The sequence below is a fragment of the Lepidochelys kempii genome, chromosome 3 (assembly GCF_965140285.1).
Source record: "Lepidochelys kempii isolate rLepKem1 chromosome 3, rLepKem1.hap1, whole genome shotgun sequence".
NCBI lineage: Eukaryota > Metazoa > Chordata > Testudines > Cheloniidae > Lepidochelys > Lepidochelys kempii.
In genome coordinates, this window is record NC_136382.1 from 130,412,310 (window position 1) to 130,426,716 (window position 14,407).

The window sequence follows — 14,407 nt, forward strand, 5'->3', positions numbered from 1 at the left end:
TTAACATCTCTGGCTAGCTGCAGCTCCAGGTGCGATTTGGCCCTCCTGATATCATTCCTACATGCCCGAGCAATATTTTTATACTCTTCCCTGGTCATATGTCCAACCTTCCACTTCTTGTAAGCTTCTTTTTTATGTTTAAGATCCGCTAGGATTTCACCATTAAGCCAAGCTGGTCGCCTGCCATATTTACTATTCTTTCGACTCATTGGGATGGTTTGTCCCTGTAACCTCAACAGGGATTCCTTGAAATACAGCCAGCTCTCCTGGACTCCTTTCCCCTTCAAGTTAGTCCCCCAGGGGATCCTGGCCATCCGTTCCCTGAGGGAGTCGAAGTCTGCTTTCCTGAAGTCCAGGGTCCATATCCTGCTGCTTACCTTTCTTCCCTGCGTCAGGATCCTGAACTCAACCAACTCATGGTCACTGCCTCCCAGATTCCCATCCACTTTTGCTTCCCCTACTAATTCTACCCGGTTTGTGAGCAGCAGGTCAAGAAAAGCTCCCCCCTAGTTGGCTCCTCTAGCACTTGCACCAGGAAATTGTCCCCTACGCTTTCCAAAAACTTCCTGGATTGTCTATGCACCGCTGTATTGCTCTCCCAGCAGATATCAGGAAAATTAAAGTCACCCATGAGAATCAGGGCATGCGATCTAGTAGCTTCCATGAGCTGCCGGAAGAAAGCCTCATCTACCTCATCCCCCTGGTCCGGTGGTCTATAGCAGACTCCCACCACTACATCACTCTTGTTGCACACACTTCTAAACTTAATCCAGAGACACTCAGGTTTTTCTGCAGTTTCGTACCGGAGCTCTGAGCAGTCATACTGCTCCCTTACATACAGTGCTACTCCCCCACCTTTTCTGCACTGCCTGTCCTTCCTGAACAGTTTATAACCATCCATGACAGTACTCCAGTCATGTGAGTTATCCCACCAAGTCTCTGTTATTCCGATCACGTCATAGTTCCTTGACATCACCAGGACCTCCAGTTCTCCCTGCTTGTTTCCAAGGCTTTGTGCATTTGTATATAAGCACTTGAGCCTTCCGCCTGGACTTCCCTCTCTGGGCTTCCCTTTGAGGCAGACACTCCTATGTCCTCCAAAAGGGAATGTGACCCTGATCTAGTTGTGGGCTCACAGCTACCAGCTATGACAGACCCTTCACTGGCCGGCAAAATCCCCCTGCTTTCCCTCAGGTTGGGCTTGCTTCCAGCTACAGAGTCCTTGGGGTCTGTTCCCACCACAGCAGTTACCAGGACTCCAACTTCCACCTTCAGGATACACGTCTCTGTGCACCTCTTCCACTCCATTACAGCCAGTTCATGCTTTTGAGTCTCAATCTGTGCTTGTCCCTGGGCCTCAATTTCTTTGTCTTTTAAGTCCAAGGTTTGCTGGTGGGCAGCCTTTTGTGGTTCAATTTGAGCCTGTTTCTGGGCCTCAAGTTCTTTGTTTTTTAAGTCCAGGGCTTGCTGGCTCCCTCTTTCCTTCTTAGCAATTTGCAACCTGTGCAGTTCTAGCTTCTTTTGAGCTTCACTCTCACCTATTTTGCTAATTTTCTGCCTCCATTTTTCTTACCCAAAATAAGCAAAAAGAAAATAACAAACCAGTAACCACTTTGTCTGTTCTCCAGCCACCACACTCAAAACTCACTTAAAATCATTACCAGTGTTTCAAAGCAAACAGCTGTGCACAGATCCTGCCGACTATGGCAGTGTGACAGCTTTGGACACAGAGACCCCCTTGGGACTGTCACCTGATGTGCTGGAATTACCTCTGAGCCCGTTTTCCACTGCCAGCTTGGGACTCTAGAACCCTGCCTTGTTGAGCCAGACACACTAGCCTGCTACAACACAGACCCTGGTCTGGTCCACACCCGCAAAGCTGCAGGCTTTAACCAAAAACTGCTCAGCAAGTTACTTATTTCCAGCACCCAGACACCCAATTCCCAATGGGATCCAAATCCTAAATAAATCCGTTTTACTCTGTATAAAGCTTATACAGGGTAAACTCAAACTGTCTGCCCTCTATAACACTGATAGAGAGATATGCACAGCTGTTTGCCCCCCCCCCCCCCCACTAGTGCCTAGTGCCCCCAGGTATTAATCACTTACTCTGGGTTTGTTAATAAACAAAAGTGATTTTATTAAGTATAAAAAGTAGGATTTAAGTGGTTTCAAGTGATAACAGACAGAACAAAGTAAGTTATCAAGCAAAATAAAACAAAACATGCAAGTCTAAGCCTAATACATTTAAGAAACTGAATACAGGTAAATCTCACCCTCAGAGATGTTCCAATAAACTTCTTTCACAGACTAGACTCTTTCTTAGTCTGGGCCCAATCCTTTCCCCTGTTATAGTCCTTGTGAGTTCCAGCTCAGGTGGTAAGTAGGGGATATCTCATGACTGGGAGCCCCCTTTGTTCTGTTCCACCCCCCTTTTATATCTTTAGCACAAGGCGTGAATCCTTTGTCTTTCTCTGGGTTCACACCCTTCCTTCTAAATGGAAAAGCACCAGGCTTAAAATGGATTCCAGTATTATGTGACATGTTCACATATTCTGTGAGACTTCTTTACTCACTGGCTGGCACCCACATATACAAGTAAACAGAGCCATTTACAACCAATTGTCCTAATTAATGGGAGCCATCAAGATTCCAAGCCACTATTAATGGCCCACACTTTGTATAGTTACAATAGGACTTCAGAGTAATACTTCATATTTCTAGCTTCAGATACAATAATTATACATTCATACAAATAGCATGAACACACTCAGTAGATTATAAGCTTTGTAATGGTACCTTACAAGAGACCTTTTCCATAAAGCATATTCCAGTTACATTATTATTTACATTCATAAGCATATTTCCATAAACATATGGAGTGCAACATCACAACAGTATTGTTGTATTAAAGCAAGTTCCAATAAAGAAAAGTCTGGCTAAAAGACTTTAATGGCAATGAGAACCACTTTAATTCCTAGAGTAGGGCTTGGGAAAGTGGGCACCAGATATCTGAGCCAGATCCTTAGCTGCTGGAAATCAGTGTTGCTCTCTCTAAGTCAGCTGATTTACACCAGCCGAGGATGCCACCAGGGTTTCAAACCACCCTCCTCACTTCAACCACAAAAGGTCAGAACCGGCAGGACTACAGAGAGCCTTTCTCCAGTCCCCATGCTTTCCCTGATGATAAAGTCATCCTTTTTTTATGTATTTCAGGAACCCATTAAGTAATTATAGACACACTCTGAAGTTAAACTAAACAAATGGCCATTAACTGCCTTTTCTGAATACCAAGAAAAATAAGGGTTGGGGAACAATTGACGGAAGTGCACCAAACAGAAACTCTTGCATTAATTATCATCATTCATTCTGGGGTAGACGAAGAGAGGGGAACAACTACACTTTAAAAATGGACACCCTCCCTCCTTCCCCTCCTCCCCCACACACACACACTTTAAGGTCTTATCCTACTGCTATTGTTCTCATTGGGAGCTTTGCCATTGACTTCAGTTGGAGCAGGATCGGGCCTTTAATTCCCATTTCCTCTTGGCTGAATGAACTGCAGCATATGCCAATGAGAGCTAAATGAAGGACTCCTGTTTCCAGAGCACTGGCAGCAGCTTTTAACTCATAAACTCGAGGTAATTGACATTACAAACAGGCTTTGCCCACGGGGACCCTGAATTAGTCAATGATTGTGCTTTAATGAGTAGGAAGAGAGGAAAAAATCCTTCAAAACTGCTGTAGAACAGTCTCAGAAAAGCTCTTTCCCTTTTCCAGGCAGGCAGTGATTAAAGTCTATGCACGAAAAACAGCAAGGAAGGATGTCTTGCTGAAAATGCTTTTCTTCCTGACTTTGCGGTGAAAAAGATAAGCAGAAAGAAAAACAAAATGGTCATTGACACCTGCAAAGGATGGCACCAGCCGAATTACAGATTTTCCCAATAAAAAGCAAAGCCACTCTTCAGTGAAATAGGTTAAGATTCCATATTTGTTAAGTGTTTATGTACACAAAAAACACATGTATAGCCAACTGGGGGCCTGAGGGCGAGCGTTTAATGCAACCGAGGGGCAGGGACTGCAGTAAATGTTCGAGCGCTAATGTTATATAAGGGAAGATTGATGAGGTTGGGGGTTCATTTGACATAGTCTCACCCCTCCTACTCCTTCTCCCAGCATACATGAGAGAAGAAATGCAGATTTCCAAAGGTATTCTGATCGGGCAGGTCCTTCTTTTGAAAACTAAATAGAGGGCTGCAGACCCTGAGATCAGTTGGATTTGTGCACATGCATTGGATGGGGAAATAAGACTTTTAGCCATATATTGAGAGGAGAATAGAGCCATTTAAAAATAAGCTTGTGTTCATTTTTATAAAGAGCTAGTTTATTTATTTATTTATTTATTTGTATTGCTGTAGCCTAGAAGCCCCAGTCTTGGACCAGCACCCCATTGTGCTAGGTGCTGTACAAGCACAATAAAAAGACAGTCTCTGTCCCAAAGAGTTTACGTTATAAGACAGGAGACAACGGGTGGATACAGACAGTCAGTCCGTATTGGTCTGACTGATAAGCTGAGGTCTCAGCGCACCTGCAATCTAACTGTTGTCAAGTTTGTCTATTTAGATCATAAACTCTTTGGCTGGAGACTGTCTCTTGGTACATGTTGGTACAGCACCTAACACAATGGGGCCCTGATCTTGTCTGAGACATATGGGTGCTATACTAACAATAAATAATACCATCAAAGAAGGAGAAGACCAGTGAGAGCCTGGAATAAAGCTGGAAAAGGAATGTGGGTGAGTGAGTGAAAGAGAGAGAAGCAGTGCAATGAATCTCATGTCACAGTTATAAAGTGCAACACTGTAATGGTATGGTATAATGCTATATAGCTATTCCTAACCATTTTTATCTTGAATAATCCCTGCCATATCTCAGTGCATCTCATTCATGGTGACGGCGACACTGGCTGGGAGAAACACGCTTGTATGTGCCTCAGGCACTCTCATAACTGATGCCTGTCTAATGATGGCTCCTGATCAATAGCATGCGGAAAGTCAGTGAGGCCAGGGTTACATCTAATCTAGCTTTCCTGTCTGGTGGGGTTTAACAGTTCTCATCACTGAGGGCAAGCCCTTGGCCAAATCAGGCCAGAGCCAGAAGTCACATCATCAATTTGAGTCTCTAACGCTACATAACCTGGCCACATTGAGGGCAGGAGAACATTAAAGCATTGTGCCCTAGTGTTCCAAGGTATTGCACAAACTGCCCTGGGATTCACACTGTTTGCTGTTCATGGTGAAACAGTGAAAAACATTTAAGTACATGGGGCCCTATCCTGCACCCATTGAAATTAATAGCAAAATTCACATTGACTTCAATAGGAAGAGAATCAGCCCCATCTTTTTAGGGTAGTCGTTGAGCTCGTATAGAAGTATAGCTATTCTGCGGCACTGGAAACAGAAGGCCTCTATTGTACACACAAGACAGTCACTGAGAGTAGTCGGTCACAGTGCCAACTCTAGTCTTTGTGGCAGAACTGCCCTGTTCATTTGAGGTAATAGGGACCAATTTAACATCATATCCTTGGTAGCATTGTACAGATTCTGAGAAGTGTGTTGAACTTGCGTGTGGCAAGGAAGGGGAGAATTTAACAAATCATGGAATATTGTCTACTAAATATTGCACTTGCTTGAACAGAAACCTTAACGTCATTTTGCTTGGGACCGCAAGCTGACCTCAGACCTTATTCCTAAATGTGAAAAATCAATGCCTTAACCACTAAGCCACCCAGCTGACTAGAATATCTTCTCCATCTTAATGCAAAAGGAAAGCTAAAACCAGACTGCTCTGGGAGATATGCCAGATCAGAACATACCGCATGTATTCCACAACGGGCAGGGTAACGTGCCACACCGGTGACTGGCAGTTACAGGCAGGCACTGATATTTACAAACTATGCTTCAGTGACAGGAGTCTTTGTGCTGACAGCATTTTTTGGGGGTAAACTGAAGGTGTGTTTCCAGCATTGTTACTTGTCACGCAGCCGGTGCCTTTATGCTCCCTATTGAGAGGGGAAGGCAGAGACTAAGAATTTCCAGTCTAAATTATTTTGCAGCAGAAGCATTTGTAAGTCAGCCACTGAAATGTTGGACACCCATCTTGTTGATTTACTCTCCCTTATTTTTCACCAAGAGCTGTGTCATTAGAGAAGTAAACTGAAAATGACAGCCATACAGACACAGATTTTTTTCCAATCGTATTTCTATTGCTCTCTTCAGAGTCTATGATCACTGCAGTCCCATGAGAAGCGGTGAAATTGCATGTGTTCTGAGATAGGAGTTTTCAGTTACTTGATGCCAGAATCCACACACTGGAAGTCTTCACTAGCACATTCTATCCAAGGATCTAGCAGGGGGTTGTGCTAAGGCTTCATCGTCTTGTTCCTGAACAAGCCATGGGGCCATGTCCTGCCCTTAATCTGAAAACTCCCCATTGATCTCAACAGGAATTGTGCCACTGACTGGCTGTAGTATACTGCAAGTAGGATGTTGTCAGTGGTACTAATTCTTTTGGTTATTGGCTGAAAGTCTGCACAATTTTTGAGAGAAATGGCTTATTGAGAGGACAGGAAGGATGGTCTCATGCTTAACACTCAGGCTGGAGACTTAGGAGACCTGTGTTCTATTTCTGGTTCTGCCATGGATTTACAACGTGAGGGTTGGCAAATCATATGGTAACTCCTCTGAGTCTCAGGCTCCTAATCTGTAAAATGGGGTTAATAATGTTTATCTACCTCAGTGTTAGGTCTTGTGAGGATTAATTCCTTAATGTATGCATAGTGGTTTGAGACCCTCACATGACTAATAGACATGGAAAGTAGCATTACTAAGGGGGAAATATTAGGCCCTCCCCCCAGTGCAACATAAGTAGGGTGACCAGATGTCCCGATTTTATAGGGACAGTCCCGATATTCGGGGCTTTTTTCTTATATAGGCACCTATTACCCCCCACCCCTGTCCCAACTTTCACACTTTCTATCTGGTCACGCTAAACAAAAGAATCACATGACAGTAGGCAAAAGTCAGCAGCCATCTTACCTTTGGTGACTAGCTGGGGAACAGTCTGAAAAGTTGTGATTCATTAAAAATGTGTTTCAGAAATACTATGTGGTCCTCTGCTTAAAGATGACTGAGCACATCAAAGAAGCCGTCTCTATGGGCGTGAGTCTCCCAAACTCCTGTTTCAGAAGAGACAGACTGGTGCAGTTCTAAGCTATATCTGCAAGCACCCCAAAGTTAAATAATCATAGAGCCGAAGTGTTATCATGCCTGAATGTCCTTGTGCCCGTAAGCATAGCATAACGCTTGGCTAAGGATAGGGGGCCCAGCTGAAAATGAGCTCCTCACTTGTTGCATCAGGGCCCATCAGGTGGGTGCTGTGACCTAACGGTCAGAGCCCAGAGTAAAGTCCGGGTCATGGTAATGAATTGAGCCAAGGGCCACAGCCAGAGTCGGAGTCAGAAGCCTCACCAAGGGTACGCCAGTGCTGGAGTCAGAGTTGTGCTAGTGATCAGGCCACAGTCAGAGCTAGAAGCTACTCCCAGAGCTAAACCGGAGTCAGAGCCAGAAGTCACAACGGAGTCAGAGTTATGGCAAAGGTAAAGCCAGAGTCGATAACTGGAGTTTAGGGCATGGGAGCAGGAACAAGGCATCACAGCAGGAATGAGGAGCAGGCACCTGGTGAGGAGGCAGGAGCTTGGTCTCAAAGGTCTGGCCAGCAACAGGTCTAGTAACTAGTTACTCAGACAGGGAGTGTGGCGAGAACAGAAAGTTTTGTGCTAAAAGGCATCCAGTCAACAATCTGCTGCTAGTCAGCTGATCCTGCTGAGTCAGTGGGTGTAGCCCTTGTTTAAGGGATCTCAGTAGGTGCAGTTTCCTTGCCTGATCTTGCAGCTTGGCAGCACAGACGGTAATACTCTTTGTTGGCCACCCTGTGGGCCTGGGTTTGGGAGCAGTGGCCTCTGAGAGGTCATACAGTTCTTTCTCTGGGGATTTGTGCATCAGCAAACGATTACATCCGCAAATTTTTAAAAATGAAATGAGCCACCCAATAAGAAGGAGGGAGGCCACCAGCAGTAGGCCGAAAGGCACAGAATGGAGCAGTTAGCTTTCTGATTCCACAGTCCTGGGAATGTTGTAAATACCTACCTAGATAACATGAGAGAAAGAGACCAGGTCAGATCGCAGAGAATACTATAGTGCTGTTATGTTTGCATATAATAAATCAGTTTTATATTTATATAGTGCCATTCATCCCAGAGTGCTTGAAAGTTATACACAGTACCAGACACAGCACATCTGGAATTGCAGCTGCCCCCCACCTACACACACACAAGGTGGAGAGCAGCAGCCAAATTGTGCACACCACACCACACCAGTTCAGGGAAAGGGAAATCTGACCAGAAACAAACATCTATTTTTGATAAGACGTGCCATGGGATCTTTGACTGCACTGCAGACAGCACCTGTAGGGTCTCTTCTGAAAAACCTGCAACATTCTCAGAATAATGAATGGCAAGAGTCAACTTTGCCAGGATGTGGCACCAGGGTACACCGAACTTCTCTCTAGAGCCCTAACCCATCCCCTCAGCTGATTACTAGGTTTCTGGGTTTTTTTAAACCATTAAGCACAAATGATTAGAGGAAAAATGAGGGCACTAACTGAAAGGACAGAAAAGTAAACTTTCAGAGACAGTTAAAAGGAAAAACCACTAAGTGGTTAGTGTCATTACTCTAATATTTATGGGTTATATGAAAATGTAAAGGTCACAAATCTAGGCTAGAATTTCTAAACATGGGAAGCTAAAGTTAGGCACCAAAAGCCATATTTAGTCACCTAAAGAATAGTCGGATTTTCCAGAGCTACCGTGTGACCTCAGCCCCAGCTGAAGTCAATGGGAGGTGTATGGGCTCAGCACCTCTGAAAATCAGGCAATTTATTTCATATGGTTTTAGGCCTGAGTATGGTTTTAGGTGCCCAGCTTTAGACATCCAAGTTTGGAAATGTTATTTTTCCCCTGGTATTCAGAGAACTAAAAGGAGAGGCAAATAGAAAGTAAGAGGGAGTTTGAGCGGTTTGACCCTTGGTTCCCGGCCTGGAGATGGTTTATCAGTAATACAGAGTGTAAAAAAATGATACAGACACTAGAGAAAAAGAGAGCAGCTTAAACAAAGAACCTTCTGCTCAATTAGCCAAGCCAATGTGACCATATTATCCAGCCGTTACATCAGCCAGGACATGCATGTGCTGCCTGCTAAAATAACTACTGTTCTGAAAGATGAAATGAATAATTCCTTTGTCCATAACAAAAGGCCAAGTGTCTATTTTTTTTAAACAAAGTGACCTGTTGAGAGTTTAGGATTCACCTCTGAACACTCCGGGGAAAGGGAGTTGGATTTAACCAAACCAGCTAACGAATAGAATTATCCCCAAAAAAGGGTTTAGGCTTATTTTGTCAAACACAGTGGTTTGAATGATTTTTCGTCTTGGCATAAGGACATGGGCAGCTTGGAGAGTGCTGGTGTAACCCACATACCTCCTGGGTGTGTGGTGCTCTGTCCCCTCTAGTGGCACTGAGACCAGTTAGAGCTTAATAAATCTGCTACAGCCTTACCTAAGAGTCATGTGCTTTTTAGCTCATGCAGTAGAAGCTCGCTGCATTGAGGCCTCGGGTTCAATCCTGCCTGCCACCAACCAGGGTCTGTTGGCATTACACTGGTGCTAAAAACAGTATAACACCGGCTTTTCATTGGTTCCACAGAAAGTAAACAATACAAATTGTGTTTCAGGAACTTGACAATATCAAGTTGCTGTTTTACGCTAGGATCAAACTTTGGTTAGTTAATTAATTACTCATATTTATTTGTAATGTCCAAGGTGGTGCAGGAGACAGACAGACTTGTACAAGCAATCCTATATCTGAGAGCATTGTTCACTTTCTAATTTTCACTCTGTACCTCTCTAAACACAATCTGTAAGAAACATACTATATAAAAAAGGGGCCCAGCCTTGCAGCTCTTACACATGGGAGCAGATTATGTGTAATAGTTAGGGCTACACAAACTGTATATTTATATCTAAGGATATTTTATTAGTTTGTTATTATCTGCTTGTATTACGGTAGCACCTAGAGACTTCAACCAAGTTCAAAGTCCCATTGTGCTATACACTGTACAAATGCAGTAAGAGACCGTCCTAACCCCAAAGCACAAGCTAAGCAGACAAAGGAAGTGTCATTATCCTTTTACAGATAGAGATCTGATGCCCAGGGCTAGTATGTGACTTACCCAAGGTTGCATAGGAAGTCTGTGGCACAGCCAGGAAGTGATCCAGGATATCTTGACTCCCAGTCCAGTGCCTTAATTACAAGACCATCCTTCCTTTTATGAGGATTCTTCTAATGTTACCCAAACCATATTGTGCTGAGTGCCTTCCACTCCTGTGCCTCCTGTGGGAGTTGGTGGGTGCTCAGAACCCCGCAGGATTGGGCCCCTGGATTTAATCCTCCTCTTCCTCCACCCAGGGCAAACACACACATTTCTGTCTGACGGCATTCAAGCCAGAAAGCTTTGAAGTGTTCTCTTGTGATCAGTTTCATTTTTAGTTCTGCTCTAGGACAGCACAAGCAGAATCTTTCCCAGGAACCCTCAGTGGGAGATGCAGGATTGACGCAGCGTGACAGTGAACACTTCCAGGAGCAGCATACCTTCATCTTGTCTCAGAAAAATAATCCCTCACACATTGACAAGCCATTAAGATTTCTTTTACTTTCAACTCTTTTTCTTACTCCAAAAATATTAGAGTGCTAAAAGGAGCCTTCTAATTAATTGTTCTACACATTACTATGGTCTGCAATTTTCAAAAGAGCCTAAGGGAGTTAGATACCTAAATACCTTTGAAATGGAATGGAAAGTAGGAACTTATCTCCCTTTGGAGCCTTTGTGAATCCTAGCCATGGGGCTTTTGATGTAAAAAGCTGAATGAAAATTTGGGTAGATCAATCAGCTCACTGAGTTCTACCCTCAGTAAAGCTAGAGCAGATACAAGGGATTTGCTTTTAAGTGTTGGACATTTGTTTGGTAGGGTTTAGGGAAGATTCCTAGGGTCCATGGATATTAGATTTCCCTAGATTTTCCCATATACTTTTACAGCATAAGTCCCATGCCCCCAGTTGTAGCTCTGGCCCAGGAGTGGACTGCCATGCTGTATTTGGTGTTCCTCTCCTGTCACTGGGAAAGTTACAATTGTTGCACTATTTAGGAGGCTGTCCTTGGTTTGGGGTCACAGCAGTTCTGAGGGGAGAATAGTGACCAGTTCTGGAGAAGGTTTCTACCAGCATGACCAGTGCTGAGCCAGTCTTCCCACTGGAGATGCAGGGCTGTTATCTTTACTAGTGCTTCTTCTTGTCAGAAGCCCTGGCTGCCATTGAGCAGAGGCTTGTTATCATGGCCTCAGGAACTGTTGTTCAGAATTTGACTGGTGCTGGTGCTTTACTTTGTGACATTCTGTCTTTGTAGGAGTTTCAGTTTCTCCCGCAAATTCCCTATTGGGACACTGCTCTTCAGAGGTGTTCCCGTGTTTTCCTGAGGTAGAGAATTGGTCTCAGGGAAATGGGGAAGAAATGCTTTCTAACGCATGGCACTTGTGTCTGCCTTGACCATCCAACTCTGAGTGGATGTAGAAGAGCAGAGCCCAGTAGCACAAATATCCCACGCAGTATATATCTGTGACACTGGAGAAGATGGAAATGGGAACCACTTCAGTGACCAAAGCTTTCAACGTAAAATGATTTTCTTCTCCCCTGATTCTCATGTCTAGCAGTGAACATTAAGGGGTATTTACCTTAAAGCATAGGTACTGGTCGTTCACAGAGAGCAGATACCAGAGTTACAAGATTACATGGATTAATGGTCTCAGGCAGCATGGCAAATGGTGTCTTCCCCCATGGCAGTAACAAAAGCTAAGGCAGGGTGGTTGTTCTCAGATCAGGGAAAGGTCACATATGGTCTGACCCTGCCAGGTGCTGAGCTTCCTCAACTCCCATTGAAGTTCAATACTTTGCCACTTCAGACCACACTGAGCCAGCACCACTTTTCACCAGGCAAAGTGAAACTTTTCTAAAATGAAATGTTTCACAGTATCTTCTCAGATATAATGTTTGAGTATTGCTCCTTATGGTTCCTACAGTGCTACACCTGCTTCTTATTTACATGATTTAATCTTTTAAATACTTCTGATTTACTGTGATCACATGATGTTCAATTCATAATTTGTTGCTTCATCATGCCTTTCTTTTTGTGTTTTCTCGTGCCTTTGCCCTTGCAGCCCCTCTCGAGTGGAGTGGTGCCTCTCCAGACGAATATTCACGTGGCCAGCTCTGTGCATGTTGTTTTAAATTCAAACTGAAGACTTAGCCCTTTGATCGTTAAATTTGTTTTGGCTTTGTTACCCTGCCACCTGATTTTAGACTCAGCTCTCCTTGCACAGTGCTCAGCTAAGTAAGGAATGGAGCTCTGTACATAACTACATTAAAAATGAGAATCGTGCATGTCATTTAAAGTTTTGAAACAGAGATAATTCAGAGAAATAAATAATTAGAAGGGAAAAAAATCAGTCCAGACATAATGCCAAAGGGAAAAGACACAAAAATAATTGTCCTTCGAGCTGAGCTGGAATTTGGCAAACGTCATCTTTCAAGCCGGCTGCGCTTTGTCTTCTCTTAAGATCTCTGTTAAGGTCTGATTGTCAACTTCCTAATTCCCTTGTCATTTCTCATAATTTATTATGACAAGCTGGGGGGGTTAAACTGGACACCAAGCTATGATGAATTAAGTTTGCATCTTTCAAGCCTTAGTGGAAGAAAATGGAGACTAATTGGTGCTCCTTCGCAATATACTCTGTAGCTCCCAGCAGTCTAAGTATGATGTAACTCACTAATCCACCCACCCACCCCCTGCAATGCATGTCTGTGCAATATCAATGCTATCACGTATTTGGTTTTCACAGCTGCTTGACTATGCTGAACAACAGCACTCCAATGATTATACTGTGTATGGTAACATCAGACTCTCGAAAATTAAAGTAGAAACTATTCATAGCAGAAGTCCTTTTTTCATTGAGTTCCAAAGTATCGTCTATTGTAGCTTGCCCTCTTGAATGGTTGGAATGGCAAAGGAAAAGCAAGTATCATGATAGTTTGGTGCAGTAGTTTAATGAGTGTGCCCACGTTGGTCAGATTTTCAAAAGTGTTCAGTACTCATCAGCTCCCACTGAGAACAATGGGAATTGGTGGGTGTTAAGCACTTCTTGGAAATCCTATTATATTTATGCAGAACTAATCACTGGAGTAGCTAGGCACTGAGATATGGACTACTTTCTTAGCTATAAGGCTTCGTAACTCTCAGGTCAGGTACTTGAAACCCCTCTACAAAATATCCAAGCAAAGGGTTGGCTTAATTGATTGGAACTCTGCGTTTCCTCTTTGCAGAAAAGACAGGCGTGTCTATGCAGTCGAAGGGTGAATAGGACCATTCAAGGGTTCCACTGTCAGTCTGAGTCGGTAGGGAGTTATTTTCAACACTAATTAAATTAAATATTTATTTTGGTGGAAAGACTGTAAAGAATAAAAAAAATGCGGAGAGGCTTTCTATCACACCGCATGGCATGTGGACCAACTGCACCTGTCTCTGGGTGGCTGCTCATCACTCAGAGATAAAAAGTTTTACAAACTGATTTCCTCCAGTCAGAAACCAGCTGGCTATCAAACTATGATACAGGCTAAATTATACAGTGCAATCAATCCGACCCCCACTGAAGCCACTGTTCACTTAGGGATAGATTTTTAAAGGTATTTAGGCACCTAAAGATCGAGATACATTCCTCATGGGATTTTCAAAAGCACTGACATGCTTAACTCCTATTGAAACCAATGGGAATTATGTACTTAGGTGCCTATTGGGATTTTCAAAAGCCTCTCTCTGCATCTTCAGGTGCTTAAATACCTTTAAAAATCTGGTCCCTAGGGCCTGATGTAAAGCCCAAGGAAGTCAATGGAAAGACTTCCAACTCCCATTGACTTCCATGTGCTTTGGATTGGGACCTTAATGAGAGCACAGCTGATCCCAGTTAAGAATAACCATAGATCAAAATATTCCCTTTGTTACTCTTGTGCACCCCTTTGAAGTCAGTGTGGTTGCAGGTCTGTAACAGAGGACCATCACAAATCTATCTTCTAAATGAGTCAGAATACAGCCAGTCAGTAATGATGGGAAAGCCAGTTTTTAGATTGGGATAACCAGAGTGTCCTCAAACCAACTCTTAGATTAGTAAAATGCATATTTAGTTACTT